This window comes from Bradysia coprophila, unplaced genomic scaffold (assembly GCF_014529535.1).
Source record: "Bradysia coprophila strain Holo2 unplaced genomic scaffold, BU_Bcop_v1 contig_151, whole genome shotgun sequence".
NCBI classification, from domain to species: domain Eukaryota; kingdom Metazoa; phylum Arthropoda; class Insecta; order Diptera; family Sciaridae; genus Bradysia; species Bradysia coprophila.
The window spans coordinates 5286604-5295419 of record NW_023503423.1 but is presented as its reverse complement, the minus strand read 5'-3'; positions in this window follow the sequence as shown (position 1 = coordinate 5295419).

Genomic DNA, 8816 nt, shown 5'->3' with positions numbered 1-8816 from the left:
GAGCTAGCACTAAGTTATAGCTTAATTTTTCTAGGCTAGAGACAGCAAATAGAAAAAAGAAAACAATTTTTAAACTTGAAATTGGTTACAGACAGTATACGGTGGGGTTGAACAAAACTTAAGTAGAGTCACGATGCCACCTCTGATTTTTTTTCATGTTCTTATTGAGGGACTCGAGTACTATAGCGAACCACATTCAGTTCGCGGATCTATCCAGCCGTTTCGGAGAACCGGCACTCATGGCTGTGCGGAACCGACGAGTCAATTTGAATACAGATTGTTATCGCAACGGATAGAGTGACTAATTCTAAGCTAATTTGTGTTGAAATGGCTTCCCTCGACAACTTGACCACATAGTTACAGCCAGCTAAAGTCGAAAATTCGACATCTTTGAATGGTGATATGTCCAAGACGAAGAAAGTGTGAAACTCTTTGAATGGCGATATTGGTAGAGGATTCCATGCTCTATTAAACGCCGAGAATGGATTTTACAAAATTTGTCTGAATTGTACAATATTTGAAAAATTTTATTTTCACCATCCTCGGCGAAACTTGGACTCATCTGTAATACTCAGGTTGACCCTTTCTGCAACAAGACAATAATGCCTGATCAGCCTGCAGTCTAAGCTTTACAACGATACCACACTTGCAATACCAGCCTTACAACAAGTATCTGTTACAACCTTTTGTTTGCAGGAAGATCACTCTACGACGAGATTTTCAATTTACTATCTATCTTCGGGCACTTTTCCTTTAGAATGAGTGGAATTGTTATGCATTCTTTATAAATAAGTGGTATGAGTTATTTGAAGCAATTCTTACATTAATCTGGAGTCGGTTAAAGCTGATTTCGCTAGCCATTAGAGGAAATTTACCCCAAAAGTATGTGGAAATCAGCTTCAACCGACTCCAGGTACACGTAATCATTATAAGAAATGGTTCAAATAACTTAAACCACTTATTTATGAAGAATGGATAACAATTCCACCCATCCTAAAGGAACGGGCACTTGAAGATGGATGATAAATTAAAAATTTCGTCGTAGAGTGACCTTGCTGCAAACAAAAGGTTGTAACAGATACTTGTTGTAAGGCTGGTATTGCAAGTGTGGTATCGTTGTAAAGCTTAGACTGCAGGCTGATCAGGCATTATTGTCTTGTTGCATACATGGTCAACCTGTGTATTACAGAAAAGTCCAAGCTTCGCCGATGATGGTGAAAATAAACTTATTCAAATATTGTACAACTCAGACAATTTTTTTTTAAATCCTTTCTCGGCGTTTAATAGAGCATGGAATCGTCTACCAATATCGCCATTCAAAAAGTTTCAAACTCTCTTTATCTTGGACATATCACGATTTAAAAATGTCGAAATTTCGTAATTTGGCTGTAGCTACGTGGTCACATTGTCGAGGGAAGCCATTTCAACACAAATTAGCTTAGAATTAGTCCCTCTATCCGTTGCGATAACCATCTGAATTCAAATTGACTCGTCGGTTCCGCACGGCCATGAGTGCCGGTTCTCCGAAACGGCTGGATAGATCTGCGAACTGAATGTGGTTCCCTATAGTACTCGAGTCCCTCAATAAGAATATGAAAAAAAATCGGAGGTGGTGTCGCGACTTTATTTAAATTTTGTTCAACCCCACCGTGAGTAAGAAATGACTCGACCCTAAAGGTGAGGTCAGATAATTCTATAAAAGACAAATGTGATCAGAACCGTGTTCAGGTTATGTAGATTTCAGGTCAGGTCAACATTAATCATTAAGATGTGACGATTTCCAACTTTCCGGCAAAGTCGTTGCCAGCTAAGAAACAATTAGACAGAAAATTTATTGGAAATGAGGCCTCGGAGAAACTTGAAGCCACATCTAAAATACGTTTCAATTTTTTGTAAACTTTTTTACAGTCGGTGACTTTCAAACAAGCGATGCATTTTGTTTCAGCTGTTTTTCAGCTGATCCACTCATACAAACAAATGTGCGAATGCTTGTTGAACAATATACAGTACACGCATGCGCGTGGTAATTATAAAACCGTTAAAACAAGTGAGACCATATTTGTTTGTATGAAAAACAGCTGAAAAGAAATACTTCACTTATTTCAAAGTCACCGACTGTAATTTTTGTGTGTCGTAGATTCAATTCGTAGATTCAATTCGTAGATGAAACCTTTGTAAAATCATCCATGGAATTTTTTTGGCAAAAATTTCAAATATTTCAGAAAATCTACCGGGACAAGCTTATATCCTCATTAACAAAAATGCCAATAATTACTCCTCATGCATAGGTGCTTGGTGCTGGGTTTCACAGATTTCATTAAAAATAAAGTTGTAAATCGCCACATCCTATTAATCAACTTCTTATCTAGTCAATATCAAGTTCTGTTCACCATAATGTTAAGGTAGTTTAAGGCCAGGTTCAGATATTTAAAACAAAACTTATAGGTATAATAGTGTGGTACGTCACGAAATCCAGATTGTCAATTTAAAGAAGAATGATGTTTCAGTGCTAAACTCCGTTCGAAAGGTATACCACCCAAAAAATTTCCATAAGCACGCCCTACCCCACGATCTAGTATTGTCACTTAAATTATACCCCAGAACTGTGGACAAAATAAGAAAGTCATGTAAATAAGGTCGGAAATCGCCTGTCTTGGAAGTATATTGTGTTTGACGAGTAATTTTTAATGTGCCGGCAAATCATAGTCACGGCTATCGTAACCGCAAAATCCAAAATGATAAGAAATGAGTTCAAATGTCGAATTCCATCGTAACATTTAATAATTTTTATTACATTTTGATTGACGGAAGATATGTTGGCTATCAACAGGCTCTGTCAAACATTTATTGAGAGTCTATTGAACATTATCGTTTGAAAAATAAGAACGTGAGATTCATATTATCGATAAGCGAACGGCACATTTACTTCGAACTGTATTTCATGCGGTTCACTACAGAAAACTATAATAATAAAATTCACCTGCATTCAATCGGACAAATCAGGCAACAGTTGTTCGTTATACACTCGGAATAATAAATAAAAATTTGTCTACACACTACACTTCCGCACATCAGACACACTGAGAAATTAGCAACTTCGATTTCTGTTTAAATACTTTTTTGGACACCATTCTTTGTCTGTCAATGCTATCGATATGTTCATGTTCAAGTTCATTTCTTCGCTGACATGAATCATCTTTCTTTCCTTTCCTTTCAACTATAATTCGACTAAACTCTTTCAATTTTTAATTATAGTGTGATCATTCTTATATACTACCTACCTGTCTGGTTATTCTTTTCGCATAAGTTTATATTTTTAGATGTTTCCGAATTTTGTCAGACGATCTGTTTTATCTGAAAGAAAAAAAGTTCTCGGAATGTTAAAAGCTTTTTATTCGTTCATCATTAATCATATCATGAACATGTGTACATGCGGTTGGCGATCAGAATCAATCGATTAAGTAAAACCACATTAAACATAACATTTTGTCAGCTATTTTGTTATATATCAATTGTGAAGGCGCTCATCGCTTCTGTTGTTAGTGATTGGTTATTACGAACATGAAAAATCTAGTCCTTCAAAATGAATCAGGACCAGTGCTGGGAATGCTATGGACTCCATAGTATGGAGAAATTTAAGTTTCACAGACATCAATAGTTTCCTTAATTTACTGATATAAAATGTTTTTTAGCCTTCCTCTCCTCATCCTCACCCCTTTTGGCGTAACCGGTTTATAACATTTTGATTCGTTTGGAATTCTCGAAGCAATTAGGTTTACTATTGCTTCAGCTGCTGCACGTATACAAACAAAACGGCTTGTCCATCTTTATCCAGTTTTACCACACCCAGGCAAGTAACTATTTCACTCGTATAAAAAAGCATAAGCACTTCTGTTTGCATGCACTTCTGTTGAAAAACCACTGAAGAAAATCTATACCTACGTTTCATTGACTGCACTTGTAAATATACGGAGGTGAAAATTTCTTCTAGCTAACATGCATTGGTCACCTCGCGGTATCTATATTAGATTGATTTGTCTTAAATTCGTTCAAATTAGGCGCGTTTACTGGAACAACGATATAATATGCTAAAACATCTATAAAAGTCGATTGATGTCATTTATGTTTGGCACTTTTATATACTTGTCCTTACAAAATAATAAACCATTTGGTAAAAAATGATATAGAAGCTTACGATATGCAATTTATTTGGATTTTCAGAGAAAAAAATCTGAGTCATTGCCATTGTTCTATTGATTTAGTAACATTGCATTACAGCAACCAGCATGAAATTGACACTTCAGTATCTGATTCCGAGATAACAACCCAAGTTAAAAGGAAAAGACCTGGGAAAAGAGCTTCAAATAAATTTTTATTATAGGTGATGTTCTGTCAGCTGTTCCACAGGATATTAGGAAGGTATTGTCCTTTTGTGAAACATCCGGCCTACCTTTGAACGCGGTTAAATGTGAAGTACTTTTTGTGAATGCTTCTGCTGAGGATGAGGCATTAAAAAGGTTGATGATATTTTAGGTTCGCCAATCTTCGAATTAGGTTTAGAAAGGATGTTTTCTTAGAAGATAGAATCAATTAGTTTGATGTGCGGTCGTTTAAAGTTGATGGATGTTCATCCTGCTTTGTGTATTTTTAGGAAATCTTTGAGTAGTTGTGGGTTTAATTACCTGTTGCGTTCTTGGAAGGCTTTTTTGTTATCGGATAAGCTGAAAGCTGTAGACGAGATTTTCCGTTCTACGCTCGAAGCTATTACTAACACGAGGGTGGACGGGTTTTCATGGGATCAAGAGTCTCTCCCGTTGTCTTTTAAGGATATGGGTATTAGGAAAGTAGAAGATTTGGCTATTATTGGATATCGTTAGGAAAGAGCAAAAGAATTCGGAAGTGTTTGATTCTAGTGAGTCGACTGCTCCTGCTCGACTACTTGCGTCATCAACTAAAGAGTCTTTAAAGTGGATGCAAATGGTTCCATCGAGTCAGTTAGGCTTACTATTAGATAACAATTGTGACAGTTTGATCCAAAAGTCGTCCTCTTCCATCTGTCAATGTGACGTTTAAAATGTCAAACAAATTTTTTTAGGTAAAATGGTCACAAAATCGTTTATTTTTCCTCAATGTAATTAGTGGAATAGATTACATTTCACATAAAAAATCTTGTTTGACGTTTTAAACGTCACTTTAACAGATGGAATAGACCGACTTTTGATCCCAACTGTCACAATTCTGCAAGAATTGCTGTTGGTCCTCGTTTGGGTAGCCAATTATGCGAAGAACGTAAATGTATTTGTGCAAAGAAAGTTACGAAGGATGGCTTAGATGGTTTATCTTGCAATAAAAGCGGAGGATGGATTCCAGGACACGATGAAGTTAATAAAAAATTTTCTCATGCATTTTCCTCTGCAGGTTTTCCGAATCTGTTACCTCCGGGCATTTCTAGAGATGATGGTAAAAGACCGGACGGGATGACTCTAATTCCATGGAGTCACGGTAAACCGATTTTGTGGGATGTAACCATTAGAGACACACTAGCTCGATCTTATGTGATTGATTTCCAAAAAATCTTATAGAAATATTCAAGCATAATCATTACATACGTTTAAGAGTTCTCATCCATTTAGTTTTTTAAACAACCAATTCATGGTGCCACCTAACGTTGAATAGGTGAAATCGTCAATATTTCCATGTAAATTTCAGATCAGCTGATAAAAATGGCTGCCGCCATTTTTTCTGTTCGCTTCAGTTTCAATTGTTTTTATTCGTTTTGTGTGAGCAACTAAATGAAATTAGCTAAAGTGAAACCATTAAAGCATCAGAATCAATAGCAGGAATCTGTGAAGTGTGCATTTGTATTATGAAAGTTTATGTGTGACGAGAAATATGTGCAATTTATGGAAAAATTCGGTTGAAAACGGGCATTTTAAAAGTTGAAAAAACAATAATCCGAATTACTTTTTCAAAAATCAGAAACCATTATTGCATCCAGAAACGTGTAAATTAAGTGTGTAAATAAACCATAAGCCTCCTTGTGTTGTACCCTAAGAGAAATCACTGCAACTTTCAGACCCTTTTTTCGGTTTTGTGCAATGAAAAAGGGGTGATTCCTCTTAAAAGAAAACTATTTATTTACACCCAATGCTTTTGAATCACTTGGTTGCATGGGTCCCGAAACAAGTGTTTAAGTGTGTAAGTGTTTAAGTACATTTATTAAGAAATTGGGTTCATTAATGCGAAAAGCTTCTGGCGAATCACGCTCTATGGATTATACCTATTTTACAAAACGGAGAAACGCTAGTTACATTTTGGGGACTTTGGAACGTAATGGAGTTGATGACTTTTATTTATTATAAATATTTGTTTTTGATTTGATTTGAAACATTTATTTACCATATAGTTATAATCTAACATTGCTGATAAAAAGACAATAGTGGCACGTCCCTGAATTCAGATACATAAAAAGTAAGACAAAAATTCATGACATAACGCCCACCTAGCAAAGCACGAGTTGGAGAAGAAAGACCTTCAAATAGTTTGACACGGGTGCCAACATTCAAATTGCGCTCAAAGCTCTTACTTGTGACCGGAAAACCTCTCTCGACACTCCATTCGTACATAGATGACTAACCTTGTTAAACAATTTGGAGGCCGAGTTGATGGGTTCGGACGATCCATAATTGGTTCTATGAAAGATGTTCTGGAAAAATGTCATCGTTCTGAGCCCGTAACCATGTGACCGAGTATTTCTGATATTGTTGAACCAGTCAAGCAACTGAGGAGCATCGATGAACTTAGATAACACATCGTAAACGAAAAATACGCATGAGTTGGTGCGGCGCCTGTCCAGAGTCTCCAAACCCAGTGCAGAGCATCTATCAGAATACGGTGGAAGCCTGTGCTCAGAATCACGTTTTACGGTCCTCCTGAGGGCACACATGACAAACTGCCTTTGAACTGATTCGATCTTATCACTGTGCACGTCGTAGCTCGGATTCCAAATCACTGATGCATATTCGAGATGAGAACGAACATGAGCGTTATAGATACTCGTCAGAGCCTTAACATTCCGAAAGTCGAAACAAATTCTCTTAAGAAATCCAAGTAACGAATAAGCTTTCGATACTATTTTTGCAATGTGACTGTTAAAGCTGAGCTTCCGATCCAATACAACGCCGAGATCACGGATTTCAGACACCCTTGTGACAACAGCATCGTCGATGGTGTAATTGTAGATAATCGGGTTAGACTTTCGATGAAAAGACATCGATCTGCATTTATCGATACTTAGAGATAATCCGTTTCTTTTACACCAAGCTGAGAACAAATTGATATCATCCTGGAGGAGCCTCGCATCATCCAAGTTGTTTATCTTAACATACAGTTTCAGGTCGTCTGCGAAAACTCCCAGCTTAGCAGAACGAGAAAAAGTCGTAGCGTCATTGAAAAAGAGGATGAAGAGCAGTGGACCGAGATGAATGCCTTGTGGGAGGCCTGACGGCACCATAAATCTGGCAGACTTCCATCCGAGGACTCTCACGCATTGGTATCGATTGTCCAGATACGATTTCATCCAGTCTAACAAACTGGGATCAACACCCAATTCTTTAAGTTTCTGAATAAGATATCGATGGTTCACTTGATCGAACGCCTTCCGAATGTCTGTATATATAGCATCAACTTGTGAGCCAGATTCAATTGACTTCAAAGCATAACTTGCAAATTCCATAAGATTCGTTGATGTAGAGCGTCCCTTTTTAAAACCATGTTGAACATTTGATATAGCACAAAAAGATCGTTGAAAAGATTGAAAAGATCGTTTCTACTGGTTGCGCCTTGCAGCCTTTTTTTCGCTTTTAATAAAGATAGAACACATTTAAATAGATTTTCCTATTTTGTTAGGTCATGTTCAGGTTTGGTTGCCCTGTAGAGGCGCCACATATTGTTTCAGTAGGTACTTCATTCTTTACATTCTATGGTTTTAGTGGTACAATGGTAAAAATATCCATGAAATGTTATGGAAAGGAGTGAAGTTGGTTCACAAAAAAAAATAAACCGCTGACATAAGTACTTTTACAAATCTATTGGATTTGAGCTTTAGTTTCCAAACAGCATTTCCCTATTTGATATAATATCTAACTTGATAGTAGATTACGTGGAAATTTATTGTTTTGATTAGTGTTTTATAGCCCGAATAGTCCACTATAGTCAAAACAAAATTTGTATTTTAATTGCTGGAGAGATCTTTCAACAATTTTTAGTAATCATTGTCATTACATATCAAGTTATAATTGCAAACGACTTATAAAGTGAAACAAACTATTCCGGGGCCATCGTCAGGCACGTGGAAAAGTGTTGATCGTGTTAATCATTGAAACCGTATGGTTTTTGCAGTTTTATATGTGGGATTCTAATTACAAGAAAAGGATCCGTCAATCTCGTACGAAAGAGATATTTTTGAAACTTTTCTCCGTTATCACTATTACCGCCTATTACCGTCAGGAAAATATTCAGATGAGTTCAAGGCCTATTTTTGGTAGTTTTATTTCTGAAAATTCTGAAAAATATTCCCTGAATGATTGATTTATTGCAACCGTTGCAACATGAAACTTCTTTTTTTAGCTGAATTAGCCAATTAGGTATAAAACACATACTGTTCACCAATCCGGATTCAGATTAAATAACAAATAAAAAAGCCTTGATAACACTGCGACCGTTTTGAAACATTTTCTTTGTATTCGTCTCGAAAAGAGCTATGCGAAAAGGTTATCAACAAGCAGCATGCATCAATTAAAACGAAATTATGTTGA